This window comes from Bos indicus, chromosome 10 (assembly GCF_029378745.1).
Source record: "Bos indicus isolate NIAB-ARS_2022 breed Sahiwal x Tharparkar chromosome 10, NIAB-ARS_B.indTharparkar_mat_pri_1.0, whole genome shotgun sequence".
Classification (NCBI taxonomy): Eukaryota; Metazoa; Chordata; class Mammalia; order Artiodactyla; family Bovidae; genus Bos; species Bos indicus.
Window position 1 is genome coordinate 18,365,888 of NC_091769.1, and position 19,243 is coordinate 18,385,130.

At 43.2% G+C, this 19,243-nt stretch overlaps 1 protein-coding gene across 2 annotated transcripts in view; it reads left to right on the plus strand.

Annotated features, from left to right (window-relative positions):
• The window catches only part of THSD4 (thrombospondin type 1 domain containing 4), a 672,444-nt gene that overhangs the window by 408,396 nt on the left and 244,805 nt on the right, over positions 1–19,243 (plus strand). The gene's annotated exons all lie outside the window — the stretch shown is intronic.

A 19,243-nucleotide genomic window follows, 5' to 3' on the forward strand; every position in this document is an offset into this window, starting at 1 on the left:
CTACAGTCCATGGGGTCGCAGAGTCTGACACGACTGAGCACACAGGCATGGTCATGGTTTAGATACTATTATTGGCCCCATTTTACACAGGAAACTGAGACAGGAGTTACAACACTTGCAGCTACTACATGATCTAACTCTAAGTCAGAGCCATAAGGGTTGAGGCTGTCAGAGAGAGTGGAAGAGTGACCTCAAGAAGGGAGGGGCCGACTGGTGTGAAGATGAGACCCAGATGACCAAGGGGATCTGGGAGGGAGTGATGAAGTTTAACAAGTTTGTCCCATGATGCCCTACATCCTGAATGACTCTAAAAGAAGGTTCCTGATCAGTGCAAACTAGGAGCTTTCCTGCAGCTTCCGGTGGGTGGAGTAAGCCTGGGCCCCCTCCCTGGGACTGCTTTCTTAAGCAGCTTGTGGGAGAAGAGCAGTTTCATCTAACAAGACAGTGTCTTAGCCTCTTTTATCCCACTGCTCTTGGGTAGGTGGGGAGAGTGCTCAAATCCACACATTTCTGAGATGTTTTCCCTGACTCACATTTGGAGATAATAATCACTTACTATGATTAATTAGATTATGTATCTGTGGGCTTCACATTAGTCCAGCAGAGCAGGAGTTCTGCACATTAGAAATGGAATGGGATCAGCCTAACATTGTTTGGGGTTGGTTTTCTTTTGCTGTTTTTTTGTTTTTTTTGAAGGGGGATGGTACTTCTATGTTTCAAGTTTTATGCTGAGAACCTGACATATGTTATTCCTTCATTAAACACGACAGTCTTATGATACAGCTACTAGTCTTATTGACCATTTTCTGATGGATCAACTGAACTCCGGATATAACTTGCCCAAAGTTATAGCAAGTGATGGACCTGAGAGAGCTTCCTACGTGGTGCAGTGATAAAGAATCCACCTGCCAATGAAGGAGACATGAGACTCGGGTTCGATCCCTGGGTCGGGAAGATCCTCTGGAGTAGGAAATGGCAACATACTCTAGTATTCTTGCCTGGAGAATTCCATGGACGGAGGAGACTAGCAGGCTACAGTCCATGGGGTATCAGAGTCAGACGCAACCGAGCACACACACACACAAAGGACCTGAGATTTAAACCCTGACGATCTGATACCAGAGGTTAATCCTTAATCATGCTGCTACAAGTGAGGAACACAGGTATGCTGGGTCGAGTGCTTCCCAAGAAGTCTTTGTAAACCCAAAGGAATGAGTGCATGTAACAACACAAAGTTGGAAGAGAGATCATAGGGATGAACAGTGAAGGCATTCCTTGACTACACTGATTTTGAAATGTTAGTAGACCAACTGTCAGAATCAGGAAGCAACCTGAAGGTAGTAGGCTTGAACGAAACATGGGTTGGAAGGGGGAAATTGATATGAATAGAGAGAAAAAAATTGCTGCTTTACTTCCTTGTCTTCTTCTCAGTCAGTTCAGTCACAGTTGTATCCAACTTTTTGCGACCCCGTGAACTGCAGCAAGTCAGCCTTCCCTGTCCATCACCAACTCCCAGAGCTTACTCAAACTCATGTCCATTGAGTCGGTAATGCCATGCAACCATCTCATCGTCTGTGGTACCCTTTTCCTCCTGCCTTCAATCTTTCCCAGCATCAAGGTCTTTTCCAATGAGTCGGTTATTCACATCAGGTGGCCAAAGTATTGGAGTTTCAGCTTCAGCATTAGTCCTTCCAGTGAATATTCAGGACTGATTTCCTTTAGGATTGACTGGTTTGATCTCCTTTCATTGTCTTCTCCTACTAAGTCTAAAAGTGCCACTGCTCAAATGATACAAACGATACACTGCTCAAATGCCACCGCTCAAATTTTTGCCCTTCTAATTCCACTTAATGAACACCGAAAAAGCTATCTGCTTCTCCACCCTCCCCACAAAACAGGAAAAGTGGCAGGATTATGAATAATTTTTGGTAAGGTATTTTCATTTTCCATGATTTTTTAAAGAAAACAAATATGCAGGAGGGAATCATTTAAGGGGAAACCATTTAAATAAATGAAATAAGATTCCTTAGGCATCATATTTAATTGATTCCATTTCATCATTTAAAAAATATATTTTCTTTGACATTCATCTGTTCCTATCCAAAAACATGGGTGGATAATCTGATCTCAGTTTTCTTAGGCTCTGTGATCTTGGCAAAGTCATTTTTTAATCATATGCCTGGCTTTCTCTAACTTGAAAATATCTAGACTCCCAGGACAACTGAACTTCTGTGGAAGGGCCATGAACTTCTTTGCCAAATGGCCATGAGTAAGGAGATCGCCTCTTAGAGGTAGCTCTCAGTCCTTCATCTGGATTCTAAAAGAGTTTATTAACCTGTAAATCAATTTTCTTTTTAGTCACCTGGTGGATTAGCAAACCCAGAATCTGTATTTACTTTATGTGTGCCTCTTGGAATATATAATTTAACACTTCTGTATCTCTAAGTGGAACCAAAAGATTTGAGTGCCAGAGTTTGTGAATGTAGGTGTTAGTCACTCAGTCGTGTCCACCTCTTTGCAATCCCATGGACCGTAGCCTGCCAGGCTCCTCTGTCCATGGAATTCTCCAGGCAAGAATACTGGAGTGGATAGCCATTCTCTTCTCCAGAGGATCTTCCCGATCCAAGGAATGGAACCCAGGTCTCCTGAACTGAAGGCAGATTCTTTACCATCTGAGCCATCAGGGAAGCCCCAAAGTGAAAGTGTTAGTCGCTCAGTCATGTTCAACTCTCTGATCAGGGGAAGATCATAGAGTCCTCCCTGCACCTACCATTTCTCAAATTCCTTTAGCTTAAAATATGCCAAGGTGCTGTATTTTGGGGGAGCATGACCTTAACTCCATTATCTATAGTCATATGTTGTGGGGATTAGGACATGGACTTATCTTTTGGGGGAAACACAATTCAACCCATTACCCTGACTTTGATGTATTTGTTGTTGTTTGTTGTTGTTCAGTTGCTAAGTCATGTCTGGCTTTTTGTGACCCCCTGCAGCATGCGAGGCTCCTTTGTCCTCCACTATCTCTTGGAGTTTGCCCAAATTCACATCCATTGAATAGGTGATGCTATCTTAACCATCTCATCCTCTGCCACCCTCTTCTCCTTTTTCCTTCAATCTTTTCCAGCATCAAGGTCTTTTCTAGTGAGTTAGGTCTTTGTATCAGGTGGCCAAAGTATTGGAGCTTCAGCTTCAATATCAGTCCTTCCAGTGAATATTCAGGGCTGATTTCCTTTAGATTGACTGGTTTGATCTCCGTACAGTCCAAGTGACTCTCAAGAGTCTTCTCCAGCACCAATTTGAAAGCATCAATTCTTCAGCACTCAGCCTTCTTTAGATTAGCTGCAACGGCTCAGCTGGTTAAGAATTTGCCTGCAATGCAGGAGACCTGGGTTCAATCCCTGGGTTGGGAAGGTCTGGAGAAGAGAATGGCAACCCACTTTCAGTATTATTTCCTGGAGAGTCCCATGGACAGAGGAGCCCAGTGGGCTACAATCCATGGGGTCTCAGAGTCGGACACGACTGAGCGACTAACACAGCCTTCTTTATGGTCCAACTCTCACATCCATACATGTCTACCGGAAAAACCATAGCTTTGACTGTATGGACCTTTGTTGACAAAGTGATGTCTCTGTTTTTAATAAGCTGTCTAGGTTTGTCATAATTTTCCTTCCAAGGAGAAAGTGTCTTGTAACTTCATGGCTGCAGTCACCATCCACAGTGATTTTTGAGCCCAGAAAAGTAAAATCTGTAACTACCTCTACTTTGTCCCCTTCTATTTGCCATGAAGTGATGGGACTATATGCCATGATGTCAGTTTGATCTCTTAGGAACATAATTTGACAAGGGGAGTAGGATGGAGAGGGTGGGCTCCCTGGCTGCTCTAGCCTTAGTCCAGGACCGAGGAAATGAGGAACCGGATTGGTGGCGGCAGGGTTCATGGGGGTGGAGCATGGGAGTAAAGAAGAGGAGTTGGAATCAGGAGACATACGAAAGAATTTGCCAGGACTTTTTTACTGCATGTGTGGTGAATAAGAGAAAAAGTTTTAGTGCAACACTAACATATGTTTCCCCAAAACACGTGTTGTAAAATACTGGAAATTGTTCTATAGACAAATGCATTTGGGAAACTCTGGATCGAACAAGGTTGAACAGGCTTCTCTGCAGTGCTTCTTTGCATGCTCATGTACACTGTGGCTTTCTAAAGGGGACTTCTGGGGGACAGCCTTTCCCAAACTTACAGATACTGACAGCAATTGGCAGAAGCCGCTCCTGTCTGTAGCACTCCCTGCCCCATGTAGAAAAGAATGGTTGGTACCAATGACAAAATTATGGACATCAATTTTGCAATGAATAGTTAAGAAAAAAAAGCGAATGTTTACTGAGCTGCTAGTATGCATCAGACACCACATTAAGTGTTTCACACACAATATCTCATTTAATTCTCATGACAGCCATCAGGGACAGGTACCATCAATCATCAGATCTTATAAATGGGACCCAGAGGCACATAGAGATAAAGTTACTTACCCAAGGATGCATAGCTGGGGCATGGTGCAACCAGAATTTGACTCCAAGCAGTCTAATGTTAAAACTGACATTCATAACTACCAGATTATGAATCTAATTGTAGATGTTTTGGATTTCAAATGTTGATAAGACTTGCAGATGGAAATATGCAGAAGACAGTGGAGGATACAGAATCAGACAAGGTCAGGTCTGGGCTCAGAGCCATTAGGGGGCAGACAGGGGTTGAAAATTGCCCGTGGATACATTTATTCAAACTATGAGGTCGCAAGTTGGTTATAAGATTTACAACACAGAAAGGATTCCATGCAAAGATTTTATGTATTAGTGGGATGTTTTCCCAAGCAATGAGTTAGAAATAACTGGCTACCGTTATCACAGTCGGTGTACAGAATGTTCCAACTGTGATGAAACAGGACCCAGACACAGAAGTCTACATCCTAAATCATGCTGAAAAGTCAGAATCAGTTGGGATTTTTGAGAAGCAGAGAAATCTCACTGGTCCCACAAGTGCAGTAGAAAACCTCAGCGAGAGCCAGTGAGTAGCTCTAAGAGACCACGGCTCTGCCTTGACATCTCACCACAGAGGCAGGACCTTCTCTCTGTTCCCTGGAGCCCCTGGAACATTCATCTAGAAGCTTCTAACACCCGTACAATGTGGACACCCAGGAAATAGTCGCTGAGCCAAAGAAATGAGAACCAACCCTGTTCAGCTTCCTTCTGCTCCTGGATACATTATCAAGTTTTAAAGTGTTTTCACTGACCCATCCCTATGCCATTGCCTGTCTGAATTTTCTTGCATATACTGGGGACAAAGCCATGATAAATTGCTACCTACTTGCACTGAGTTTCATTTTGTTCTGATTCATTGCCTACTTCAGAGACCTTCTAAAATCACAGTTTATGGACTCTACATCCTGGTGGTTCCCAGAGAGAAATGAACCTAGATTCCAGGGAATGCAGATGTCTTCAAACTTGCAGCCAGCTTCCAGGCTCCCTGCAAAGGTCTCTTAAGCCCCTAAGTATTTCCTCTCTTAAATCACACATCACTGGCACAGGCAGAGTATTTGTTAGGAGACAGTCACTTAAAGGTCTACCGAGTAGACAGAAATGCTGTCGTTCTTGGCAATTTTATTGCGCTGTTCTTGGGCTTAGTGTAGTGATTCTTTTTTAATGTTGCATTGGCTTTTTTGTTCCTGAAAGAAACTATTTCTTTAGTGCTGTACTTGAAACACGATGTTGAATCTCTCTTGGCATGTTTATGGGCCGGGTGAAGGACTGTATATGTGAAAGGGAGCTTAATATTTCACTTGCACAACTGTTGTGACTTTTATTCGACACATTTCTAATTAGGTGACTTGAATCCCTGCAGCCACCGGCATGGGTTATTGTGTCATTGTGGCACTTGGGTGTTCTGCCAAATTTCGATCTGGATAGAATGGATTTATTTTTGCTTCATCCTAGAACAGATTCTCTTACAGCGTCTGTCAGATGGTGTGCTGAACTGAACAGGTTATGCGATGTGGCACAGAATGAGGCATAGTGTTCTGTGTCACATCAAACTCACACCTATGGAAAATGGTCATTTATTGCAATATGAAAATGCTTCTTGTGAATATAAAAAAGCATGTGGTCAAGGCAGCAAGCAATTCTTCCTGAATGCAGGGCAACAAAAGTAAATAGTGTGACAACTGTGGAAAGTTTTTTGAACTTCCTGAAGTTTTTTTTTTTTTTCATAACTAGTGTTCACCTTTGAAGTCCTTCAAGTGTACAGCCTCAAATTTGAGTATCTGCAATAGTGCTGTAGACACACACAGAAAATTTACAGGCCACTGCTCTATTACCAGTGGCATCAGTACACACACACACACACACACACACACACACACACACATATACACTTCAGTTCACATTTACTATTCTTATGTTGAATTTTCTTCATGGACATTATTCAAATACTGCTGATCTCCATCCATTTCTCTGTTTATACTATAATATATTGTCCGAGATAGCCTAGGTTCAAGCCTAGGAAAATTGCCTTAAGTAAGAATGAAGAATACCTTGAAATCTCTTGCTCTCAGATATATACCCAACTTTCTAAAGCGATTATTACTGGAAACCACAAAAGTTGAAGATGGGGCACAACTAACTTGGAAAATCCCTTCATCCCTCCACCTTTACCATGGTCAGGGTCAGTGATTAGGATTCAAGGCAGGTGCTCTCACCCATGTGGTGTGGGTGTTGTTGTGGTAGAGAGGGCTCCTCGACTCTGAGAGTCACGGCCCTTGTCAGGAGCCTCCCCTTCCTGCAGTATCACCTAAGAATGCTTGGCTTCACAGGAAACGCTGATACAGTAGAAAGTATTTGGACGTAGGCAACACCCAAATGGAGGTCCACTTCCTCCTACTACCGCAACCTTGGCAGAGCTGTCTACTTCTGTGAGCCTTAGCTTCCTCACCTGGCAAATGGAAATAAAACTCCTTTCTCTAGACAAATACCATATTTTACCACTTACACTGGAATCTAAAAAATAAAACAAACAAATAGAACAGAACAGAAACAGACTCACAGAGAACGAGCTAGTGGTTAGTCGTGGGGAGAGAAGAAGAGAGAGGCAGGATAGGGGTGGGGGATTAAGAGCTACAAACTACTATACATGGATATATTGTATAGCACAGGGAATATAATCAATACTTTATAATGACTTTAAATAGAGTATAATCTATAAAAATATTGACTTCCCATGTTGTACATCTGAAACTAAAAGAATACTGTAGATCAACTGTACTTCAATAAAAAAAGTCTTCTCCACAAAGTAAAAAGCTTTAGCCATATGAGTGGGTAACCATAACTTGTTCTATCTTCCAGAGAAGCAATTTGGCTTCAAAGTTCATTCATAAACTAGTGAGTTGTGTATTTGTTGTACCTGATTCATGGTTAAAGTTTTGGAACAAAAACTATAGGGTGTCTGTGTCTGTCTCTATGTTATGCATGTCCATGGATATGTTATATATATGTGATGTTATTCTAGTTCCACAGGGTATTGCAAATATTAATATGTAAAAGAGCTCTAAAGTGACTTGAAAAAAAAAAAGCTTTAATATCAATAGTATATTTATATAAAACTCAAGCAATTTTCTTTCATCTGTTAAAATAAGAAAGTGTTCTTGGACTATTGGTCTGTCCTTCATGAGACTGTGCAAGGATTTTCTTTACCTTCTAAGTAATCAGCCAAGAAAGATTCTGGGTTTTTATCCAAATGGTTTCCAGTGCTTTGTGTCTTCTTCATTGATCTTTGATTATTTAAGAAAACGGAGTCTTCTCTATGAAAAGAGCTAAGTTTTTTACAACCAAGTAGTGTGTGTGTGTGTGCTCAGTCCTGTCCAACTCTGCGACCCCATAGATTACAGCCTGCAGGCTCCTCTGTCCATGGAGATTTTCAGGCAGAAATACTGGAGTGGGTTGCCATCTCCGACTCCAGGGATCTTCTCGACCCAGGTATTGAATCCGAGCCTCTTGTATCTCCTGCATTGGCAGATGGATTCTTCACCACTGTGCCAGCTGGAAGCCCTGCAACTAAGTAATTTTCAAAAAATTCCTTCCTTATTAAAATTAAATAACATCATGTCTGTCGAGTGGCAGCATAGAGTAGGCACTTGATTTTCATTTCCTTACCACTCTGCACCCCATAGAATAAGCAGTAACTCCCTCACTGAAGCTGAAGCTCCTGTTTCTGAAACTGAAGAATCTGAGCATCAAATGATGGGATGATGAGACATGCTTCTTCAGTGAATTCATTATGTTTCTTGGCTGGACTGAAATGAAGCAAAGGCAGGAGAAAATCTGGATACAAAACAGATGTTAAAGCCTCATACATAGCATGGCATAAACCTGAGCTTTTCAAGCTCACCTTACTACAAATATACATCACACTCTTGTGTAATGCAGGTAACAACGATGAACCCTCCACCAGTCCTGTGATTCTTTCTCTTTGGCCGACAGATGAGTCATAGTTACTAGCCTTCTTGCAGTTTGAGGTAACTAGTGGAAAGTGGGCCAGTCCTAACGATCCTCCACTTTCTCCCCTCCTCATCTACCAGGTGAATGTCCATGTCTGGGGTGACCCTGGTTACCATGTGCTGAGGCCTGGATGTCTTAAGTGGCCATGTAGAGCAGAGTACTGCTTGCCCCAGCATCTGGAATTTACCCAAATGAGAAATAAACTCTTAATCAAGCCATTAAAACCTCAAGGTTTATCTGTTACAGCAGCTGCCACCACCCTAAGTAATGAACTTGATGATACAAGAGGTGAATTTTAAAAATTTTCTCCTTGCTCTGGCACTTGACACTTTTCTGAATACGACAGCACCAGTTTTATATTTCATTACTGTGGGAAAACAAATTTCATAATTGCCTAAAGACTAACTATGCGGTCTATCTATTCAGAAATATACTGTGTATATTGATCATAAGAGCTGTGAAACAAGGTTCTTTATCAGCAAGAAGTCTACTTGATTTTTTGCCTAACAATTTCAGCTGAAAGCCAGGGTTAGTGATTAACTACATTTATTGTGTTTTAAATTAGATTAAACACTCCTGATGCCAGGTGCTGGGCTGCAAAGGGAAAGCTCAGTTAAACAGGAGAAATAGAGGTAACTGTTTTTTCTAAATTATTAGAAATTCAGGAGTTAGAAACCTAAAAACATTTCTAAAGTATTCTATATACTTTTATGTTTTCTTAAACCATACGGAAAATAATTTTACCTTTCCCAGTGACACTTAATCCATAGGATTTAAGGATTAAATGGGGATCATGTCTGCTGCTGCTGCTGCTAAGTCACTTCAGTCGTGTCCGACTCTGTGCGACCCCATAGACGGCAGCCCACCAGGCTCCTCTGTCCATGGGATTTTCCAGGCAAGAGTACTGGAGTGGGGTGCCATTGCCTTCTCCGGGGGATCATGTCTACCTCCCACCTAATGCCTGGCACAATAAATATTAAATAACATGCACAATAACTATTGAAACCTTGACCTCTTACGTAATGATTTGTTTTATTGGATTTTACTTTGGAATTATTCTTAAGAACTTGAATTATCACCCTCAGAGGCTTGTAAAGTAGCTGTGTACCCCACATCAGTTGGTACTAAACTGCTTTTAATTATGGTATCAACTTTTACAATTTATCCTGGCTTCTTGCTGCTTTTTACTGGTAGCTACAGCCATCATGTTATCTTCTTCAAATCCTTTATATGGGGAGAAAAAAATAAAAGACCCAGGTAGAAATTATTACTAAAAAATGAAAAAGTTCTACATTCAAGCTGGGGGAAATACCCCAGCAGAGCCAATTACCAGCCTTCAGAGGGCTGTTTCAACGGCTTGGGGGCTTGTTATATTCAATGCCAAGATTGTTGCTGGTTCCAGCAAGTTGAGGTTAACAGAAGTCAGAACTCCCTGTCTAGGTATGGCCTTGATACATTTTCTGCCAGCTTAGCTTTTATGCTGAGAGGAGGGAGAGAAAGAGAGATAAAAAAGAAAGAGAGGTAAAGTAGGATTGGAAATTGAAAGGGGAAAGCTATTTGAGGGTAAGAAGTAACTGGTTGCTCTTCTATGGACACATTAAAAGTTTGAGAAGCCCAGCTCTTAAAGCACCTATTCAGATTTACGTTCTCACTAGCCTTCCCATGGAGGGAGGAGCCTGGAAGGCTGCAGTCCATGGGGTCGCTGAGGGTTGGACACCACTGAGCGACTTCACTTCCACTTTTCACTTTCATGCATTGGAGAAGGAAATGACAACCCACTCCAGTGTTCTTGTCTGGAGAATCCCAGGGACGGGGGAGCCTGGTGGGCTGCCGTCTCTGGGGTCGCACAGGGTCGGACACGACTGAAGCGACTTAGCAGCAGCAGCAGCAGCCTTATGTCAGACTACCCATTTTTCTGAACTCTTGCCCATAGTGGGTATAGTGTTAGTTGCTCAGTCATGTCCAACTCAATGCAACCCCATGGACTGTAGCCCTCCAGCACCTCAGTCCATGGAATTCTCCAGGCAAAAATACTGGAGTGGGTTTCCATTCCCTTCTCCAGGGGATCTTCCCGATGCAGGGATCAAACCTAGATCTCCTGTATTGCAGGCAGACTCTTTACCATCTGAGTCACCAGGGAAGCCTATAGTGAGTATTGCCATTCACAAAAATTATCAGGTGAACACGGTATGATGTTATTTGGTTTTGTAATTCTTTGGCCATCAATAATGGTAACTTGCTTTTCATCTTCCATTTTTGTATTGCATTTGTATATCTCCATTTGTGAATTGACTATTTCATAATCTTTCCCATTTTTATGATTATACTCCCCATTTTTTTCCAAATGAAAATGATTTTGTTTTTCTTACTACATTTATTCTTCTGCTGCCCATTGTAGAAAAATAACTAAAATTTTAAAAACAGGAATGTGATGGAACTTCCCTGGTGGTCCGGTGGTTAAGACTCCTTGCTTCCACTGCACAGGGCACAGATTCAATCGCTGGTCAGGGAACTAAGATCCCGCCTGCCACACAGTGGCCAAAAAAAAATAATGAATAAAATCACCCTTTATGTTTACCCAGAACAGAATTAAGGATGCCATATTATGGTATACTTAAAAAAAATTTTTTTCTCAATAACGCACATATGCTGTTCACACATTTAAAGTATATAGCACCATAGTTTAGTATATTCACAGTTGTACAACAGTCACCACAATCTAATTTTTAGAAATTTTCATCACCCCCAGAAGAAATACTGCCCATTTCTTCTTACACTCCTCGGGACTAAGAAACTACCAATATATTTTCTGTCTCTATAAATTTACCTCTCCTGAATATTTTGTGTAAATGGAATCAGTTAATAAAGGGGCTTTGTGACTAGCTTCTTTTTCTTAACATAATATTTTTGAAAGGCATGATATTGTAGCCTGCATTTGCACTTCATTTTTTTTATTGCAAAATACTGTTCCATTGTTTGGGTATTTTTATTCATTCATCAGGTGACAAACATTTGAGTTGTTTCCACATTTTGGCTGTTACGAATAATGCTGCTAGGAGTATCCATGTAAAAATTTTTGTGTGGACATATATTTTCATTTCTCTTAGGGGTATAACTAGGATTGGAGTTGCTGGGTCATACAGTATTCTATGTTTCTCTTTATAGGGCAGCTGCCAGATTGTTTTGCAAAGCAGCTGCACCATTTTATATTTTACCACAGGTAGTGTGTGAGTGTTTTGATGTCTCCACATTCTCACCCACATTTGCTATTACCTGCATTTCTGTAACGTGATATCTTATTGTGGTTTTGATTTGCATTTCCCTGATAAATAATGACGTTGAGCCTCTTTTCATGTGCTTATTGGTCATTTGTATATTTTGGAGGAGAAATGTCTATTCAAGTTCTTTGACTTTTTTAATTGGATTGCCTATTTATTATCAAGTTTAGGAATTTTTGTATATTCTGAATATATCTCATCAGACATCAGTTCAGTTCAGTTCACTCGCTCAGTCGTGTCCGACTTTTTGCAACCCCATGAATCGCAGCACGCCAGCCCTCCCTGTCCATCACCAACTCCCGGAGTTCACCCAGACTCATGTGCATCGACTCGGTGATGTCATCCAGTCATCTCGGTCATCCTCTTCAACTCCTGCCCCCAATCCCTCTGAGCAGCAGGATCTTTTCCAGTGAGTCCGCTCTTCGCATCAGGTGGCCAAAGTATTGGAGTTTCAGCTTCAGCATCAGTCCTTCCAATGAACACCCAGGACTGATCTCCTTTAGAATGGACTGGTTGTATCTCCTTGCAGTCCAAGGGACTCTCAAAAGTCTTCTCCAACACCACAGTTCAAAAGCCAATTCTTCAGCGCTCAGCTTTCTTCACAGTCCAACTCTCACATCCATACATGACCACTGGAAAAACCATAGCCTTGACTAGACGAACCTTTGTTGGCAACGTAATATCTCTGCTTTTGAATATGCTATCTAGGTTGGTCATAACATTCCTTCCAAGGAGTAAGCGTCTTTTAATTTCATGGCTGCAGTCACCATCTGAAGTGATTTTGGAGCCCCGAAAAATAAAGTCTGACACTGTTTCCACTGTTTCCCCATCTATTTCCCATGAAGTGATGGGACCGGATGCCATGATCTTCATTTTCTTAATGTTGAGCTTTAAGCCAACTTTTTCACTCTCCTCTTTCACTTTCATCAGGAGGCTTTTGAGTTCCTCTTCACTTTCTGCCATAGAGTGGTGTCATCTGCATATCTGAGATTATTGATATTTCTCCTGGCAACCTTGATTCCAGCTTGTGCTTCTTCCAGCCCAGCGTTTCTCATGATGTACTCTGCATAGAAGTTAAATAAGCAGGGTGACAATATACAGCCTTGACATACTCCTTTTCCTATTTGGAACCAGTGTGTTGTTCCATGTCCAGTTCTAACTGTTGCTTCCTGACCTGCATACAGGTTTCTCAAGAGGCAGGTCAGGTGGTCTGGTATTCCCATCTCTTTCAGAATTTTCCACAGTTTATTGTGATCCACACAGTCAAAGGCTTTGGCATAGTCAATAAAGCAGACATAGATGTTTTTCTGGAACTCTCTTGCTTTTTCCATGATCCAGCAGATGTTGGCAATTTGATCTCTGGTTCCTCTGCTTTTCCTAAAACCAGCTTGAACATCTGCAAGTTCACAGTTCATGTATTGCTGAAGCCTGGCTTGGAGAATTTTGAGCATTACTTTACTAGCTTGTGAGATGAGTGCAATTGTGTGGTAGTTTGAGCATTCTTTGGCATTGCCTTTCTTTGGGATTGGAATGAAAACTGACCTTTTCCAGTCCTGTGGCCACTGCTGAGTTTTCCAAATTTGCTGGCATCTTGAGTGCAGCACTTTCACAGCATCATCTTTCAGGATTTGAAAGAGCTCAACTGGAATTCCATCACCTCCACTAGCTTTGTTCGTAGTGATGCTTTCTAAGGCCCACTTAACTTCACATTCCAGGATGTCTGGCTCTAGGTGCGTGATCACACCATCGTGATTATCTGGGTCATGATGATCTTTTTTGTACAGTGCTTCTGTATATTCTTGCCATCTCTTCTTAATGTCTTCTGCTTCTGTTAGGTCCATACCATTTCTGTCCTTTATCAAGCCCATCCTTGCATGAAATGTCCCCTAGGTATCTCTAATTTTCAGGAAGAGATCTCTAGTGTTTCCCATTCTGTTATTTTCCTCTATTCCTTTGCATTGGTTGCTGAGGAAGGCTTTCTTATCTCTCCTTGCTATTCTTTGGAACTCTGCATTCAAATGGAATATCTTTCCTTTCCTCCTTTGCTTTTCACTTCTCTTCTTTTCACAGCTATTTGTAAGGCCTCCTCAGACAGCCATTTTGCTTTTTTGCACTTATTTTCCATGGGGATGGTCTTATCAGACACATGATATGTTAACATTTTCACCCAGTCTGTGGTTTGTGTTTTCATTTTCTATCGTTAGCAGCACAAAAGTCTCTCATTTTGATGGAGTCCCGTTTATTTCTCCCTTTGTCACTTGTACTTTTGGTATCTTGTCTAAGACACTATCAACTAACACAAGGTCATGGAGTTACTTCTGTGTTTCTTCTAAGAGTTCTACAGTTTTAGCTCTTACATTTAGGTCTATATATGGCTGTCTTGAGAGGCCCTTGGACTGCAAGGAGTTCCAACCAGTCCATTCTGAAGGAGATCAGTCCTGGGTGTTCTTTGCAAGGAGTGATGCTGAAGCTGAAACTCCAGTACTTTGGCCACCTCATGCGAAGAATTGACTCATTGGAAAAGACTCTGATGCTGGGAGGGATTGGGGGCAGGAAGAGAAGGGGACGACAGAGGATGAGATGGCTGGATGGCATCACTGACTCGATGGACGTGAGTCTGGGTGAACTCCGGGAGTTGGTGATGGACAGGGAGGCCTGGCATGCTGCGATTCATGGGGTCGCAAAGAGTCAGACATGACCGAGCGGCTGAACTGAACTGAAACTGATGGCTGTCTTATGGCTGCTGTAAACTAACACAAACAGAGGCTTGGAGTAACACAAATTCATGTTTCTACAGCTCTGGAGGTTAGAAGTCTGAAGTGGGTCTCCTTAGTCTAAAATCAAGGTGTCAACAGGCTGCATTCCACGTGGAGGCTCTAGAGATTCCCAATTTGTTCCTTTTCTGGAGTATATCCACATTCATGGGCTCATGGCTCTTTTATCAAGGCCAACAATGATGTGTTGAATTCTTCTCACATCAAATTATAGTCAGCCTTCAATATCCACCGGTTCTGCATCCATGAGTTCAATAAACTGAAGATAGAAAATATTTAGAAAAAACATTAATAAAAAGTTCCAAAAAAGCAAAACTTGAATTTGCCAATTATAGCAATCATTTACATAGCATTTATATTGTATTAGGTGTTATTGTTGTAGCCACCCATTCTGGGAAACAAACTCACTCAGAGGACAATGCAGATAGTGGAGTGCAGTTTATTACACCGGCGGACCCAAGGCAGAGTCTCCTCTTAGCCAAGGACCCTGGCCAGTTTTTCTGAAAACCTTATATACCCTAAGTGTATGTGCCCAAACCCACCTCCCCAAATTCCCCGAAACTAGTCTGAACAAAGGAAAAGAAAGATACAATCAAAGTTAACCCATGATTCATATGCCTTAAGCCTGGGTAGTTAACAATGAACAATTATCAATAGGCCTGTGGCCATACCCAATAAGCATGATAGAATTTATGATTCTATTTGGTTACACAAATAATTAGGGTATTCTTTTAGGTGACAGAGAGTCTAGGTACGAGCCCTGGGGCTCTTCCATCCGGGGTGTCTGGTTTTCCTGTTGGCATGTCGTTTCCATAGATACTGGGCATTTAGCTCAAAGTCCACGGTCCAGCCCAAGATGGAGTCCTGCTTTCAAGATGGAGCCTGTTCTGTCTGTTTCCTCCTTCATTCCCCACTCTTGATGCTCTTAACTCATAGTATGAGCATCATTCATAGGGATATATTGCACCCTGACTCTCCGACCTCCAATTTGGGAGAACGACATCAACCTTTGGGTTACAAAGTTCATAATACTTTGTAAAATAAAGGGTCCACAAAGCAGAACTATCAAGGCAACTATAACAATGGTAAATATAGTTTTCCACCAATCACCCTTCACCCAAATTAGACCAAAGTCCAAAAAGGAAGATTATCATCAGACATAAATTTTACCTGACCTTTCATGTCATCTAGGGTGGCTGATATATAGCCAGATAAATCAGGAATATGTACACAACATTCAACTTTAATTATAGCACAGGTCCCTCTTTGTACTGAAACTATGGTTAGTCTTAAGATGATACCAGCAAGTCCTTGTACCAGCAGTTGATTGTAGAGCTTCATCTCTGTTTCCTCTTTAAGATGATCTTGGTTTCACGGGGATCAGAGGGGTCCCTCTGCGCAGTCCACTCGGCATCCTTCAGGTCTGCATGCTATGCTCTCTTTACCCTCATGTGGTGGATCCAGGGAGTGATACCTGCAACTTTAACTGCAGTAGGGCTGGGTAGAACAACAGTATATGGACCCATGTGGGGCCAAGGAGTCGTGTTTCTAGTCCTTGATGCACACCTGATCCCCAGGTGCAAACTCGTGAGTCTGTTCCCCAAGGGGGAATGGCACCCTTTCTTGTACTAACTTAGTTACCTTACCCAGTTGTTCCATCTGCTATGAAGTCTCATCTCCCCTTACCTGAGGCAAATTTGTTGTCACCTGTTTTATTATGGGAGGGGCCTCCCATACACAATTTTGTACGGAGAAGAGCCATAGGACTGTGGGGTCATCCTGAGTCTGAGCAGAGCCATTGGAAACAAGTCCACCCAGGAACAGTCAGTCTCTTAAGATCCACTTGGAGAGTGTCCCTTTAAGTGTCCGGCTGATTCCTTCCACCATCCCAGAACTCTGGGGCCTATATGCTGTAGTAATTTCCACTTAATGTTTAAAGTTTTGCCCACTTGTTATACTAAATCAACTACTAAAGCATTGTCTGATCCAATGCTGGTAGGAAATCCAAATCTGGGAACTATCTCCCTAAGCAGGCACCAGGCTACTTTTGATGCTCTTTCAGCTCAGGTAGGAAAAGCTTCCACCCATCCTGAGAACGTACATACCATGACCAGCAGGTAATGGTAATGTTGGTGAGGCTTCATTTCAGTGAAGTCCACTTCCAGGTGTTCAAAGGGCAGCGTGCCTTTTAGCTGAATCCCCGGAGGTTTCTGTCTGTGCCAAGAGGCAGCATTGACCTGTAAGCAGGCAGTGCAGTTCTGAGATTCTGTCCTGCATAGGGAAGAGAGGCAGGGAACCAAGAAATATTTTCGAATTAGCTCTTCCAGTTTATCATGGCCTAGATGGGTCGCTTGGTGTGATTGGCTTACCAGAGTGGGTGCCAGCTCCTCCAGTACCAATAACTTGCCACTTGGCAATTCCCACCATCCCTTTTCAGTCTTGATGGCCCCTTCTGCTTTGGCTGGTTGGTTTTGGGCTTCAGTGTATTTTGGAGAGTCCAGCATTAGCTCAGGTAGCTCCGCCAACATGAGAGCTTTAATAGGGGCTTCACTTGTCACCCCCAAGCCCTTGGCTGCTTGTTTTGTGGTCTTATATGCCAGTCTATTCCCTGAGCCCGGGGGGTATCCTCTTTTTGACGTCCTCGGCAGTGTATGACTGCAACCCTTTCTGGTTCCTAGGCAGGATCTAATAGGGTGTTCATTTCTTCCTTATTTTTAATATCTTTTTCACTAGCTGTCAAAGGCCTCTCTCCTTATACAGAGCCCTGTAGTGTGGCAAAAGCATACTTGGAGTCTGTGTAAATGTTTGTGTTCTTACCTTTTGACGCGAGAGGGCCTGGATTAGAGCATATAGTTCGGCCTGTTGAGCGGACCAGCGTGATGGCAGAGAGCTAGCCTCAACGATGGTTTCTTCCATGACTACTGCATATCCCGACAGTCATTGTCCTTGTTTCACCAGGCTGGTGCCATCGGTGTACAGGACCCAATCTGGGTCTGGGATTGACTGGTCTCTCAAGTCAGGTCTGCTGGCATAAAATCCTTCTAGGATTTCCTTGCAATCATGTGAGGGCCCACCTTCTCCCACAGGAAAGAGAGTGGCTGGATTCAGGGCCTGACAAGGCTCAATAGTAACATGGGGGTTCTCACATAACAGTCCCTCGTATTGAGTAATCCGGGATGTCGACAGCCATTTATGGGGGTCCCCTTGCAGGAGAGTGTTGACCTCATGCAGGACTTTTATGAACAAATCTTGGCCCAAAGTCAGCTTGGTTGCCTCCCAGAACAGTAAGGCAACTGCAGCAACTGCCCAGCCACCCAGTGGCAACACTGTCCAGCTGATTAGAGAAAAGTCACAGGTCTGTCCCATGTCCCCATAGTCTGGGACAGCACGCCCATAGCCACCTTGTGCTTTTCAGTCACGTAAAGAGTAAACGGCTAAGCAAGGTCTGGCAGGCCCAAGGCGGGTGCTGACATACTTGTACCGGGTTTGAGTTCTAGTACCAGTGGGACTTGTTTTGCAAGCCTGGGGTGGTTGTCTTCTACCCAGACCTCAGGGGATTGTTGAGTTAACTCTCTTTCTCAACTGTTTAGCCCATCCAGTTTCCCTTCCGGGAGATCGGGCAACCTCCATTCATCTTGAGGGGTTACCAAGAGGAAGAGTAAATAGGTGGTTGAGCCCACTTGAACAGTGGGTCTTTTGTGGGGGAAAGGTCACTTGTGCCCCCAATTTAGACAGCAAGTGTCTTCCCAACAAAGGCACTGGGCATTCAGGGATGTGTAAAAATTCATGAGTCACTTGGTGTCCCCCCATCTGACATTTTCAGGATAGGCTTGAGACACAAAGGCTGCAATTACCACCACGTGAGACCCAGCAGCCTCTGGCTGGGTCTATTGGCGTATAAAGTCTATAGGCCTTGCACAGTCTTTCACAGAACTCAGAGGGTGATCCGCTTTCCCTTTGAATCACTTGGGAGGGTTTTGCGATACTCATAGCTTTTCGGGCCCCGCTCTTGAGACCTGGTAAAGTAGTTGCCCGGTATCTCTCCAGGTGGCGCCCCCCTTCCTCTGTGTTACAGTCCCATCGGGGGTGGCTAGTTCTGCCCACCGCTGCGGGTTTGCAGTACCCTCAGGTGCCATTTCTCTTAACCATTTTCTGGCCTCAGTTAGGATCCTGTGTCTTTCCTCAGGGCTGAAAAGGGAGACTAGTAGTTGGGTGATGTCATCCTATGTAGGGCGGTGGGTTCGAAAAATAGTCTCCATTAGCCTAATCATGGCTTGTGGCTCCCCCGAGTACGGTAGAGCGTGTCTCTGCCAGTTTAAAATATCCGTAGAGGAAAATGGCTGGTAATAACAGGCTACCGGGGACGGATGGTAGTGCCCCATGCGTCCTGAACCGGAGGCTGTTGTACCCTCTGGGGGGCGTCTGTAGTGGTGTTCTTTCCCCCTGTTCCTTGGCGGAGCGCAGCCTCTAATTGCTGTGTTTTCTTCCCCCTTCCCATCAATACTCACCGGGAGAGGTGGATACAGTCTAGGAGGTCCAGCTGAGGTGGAATTCTGGGGGCATTGACCAGAGGTCTCCACTGCTGGGATTGGAGCCTGCCGAAACGACGGCTCTATGAACTCCGGGAGAGCTGGTGGAAGAGCAGTG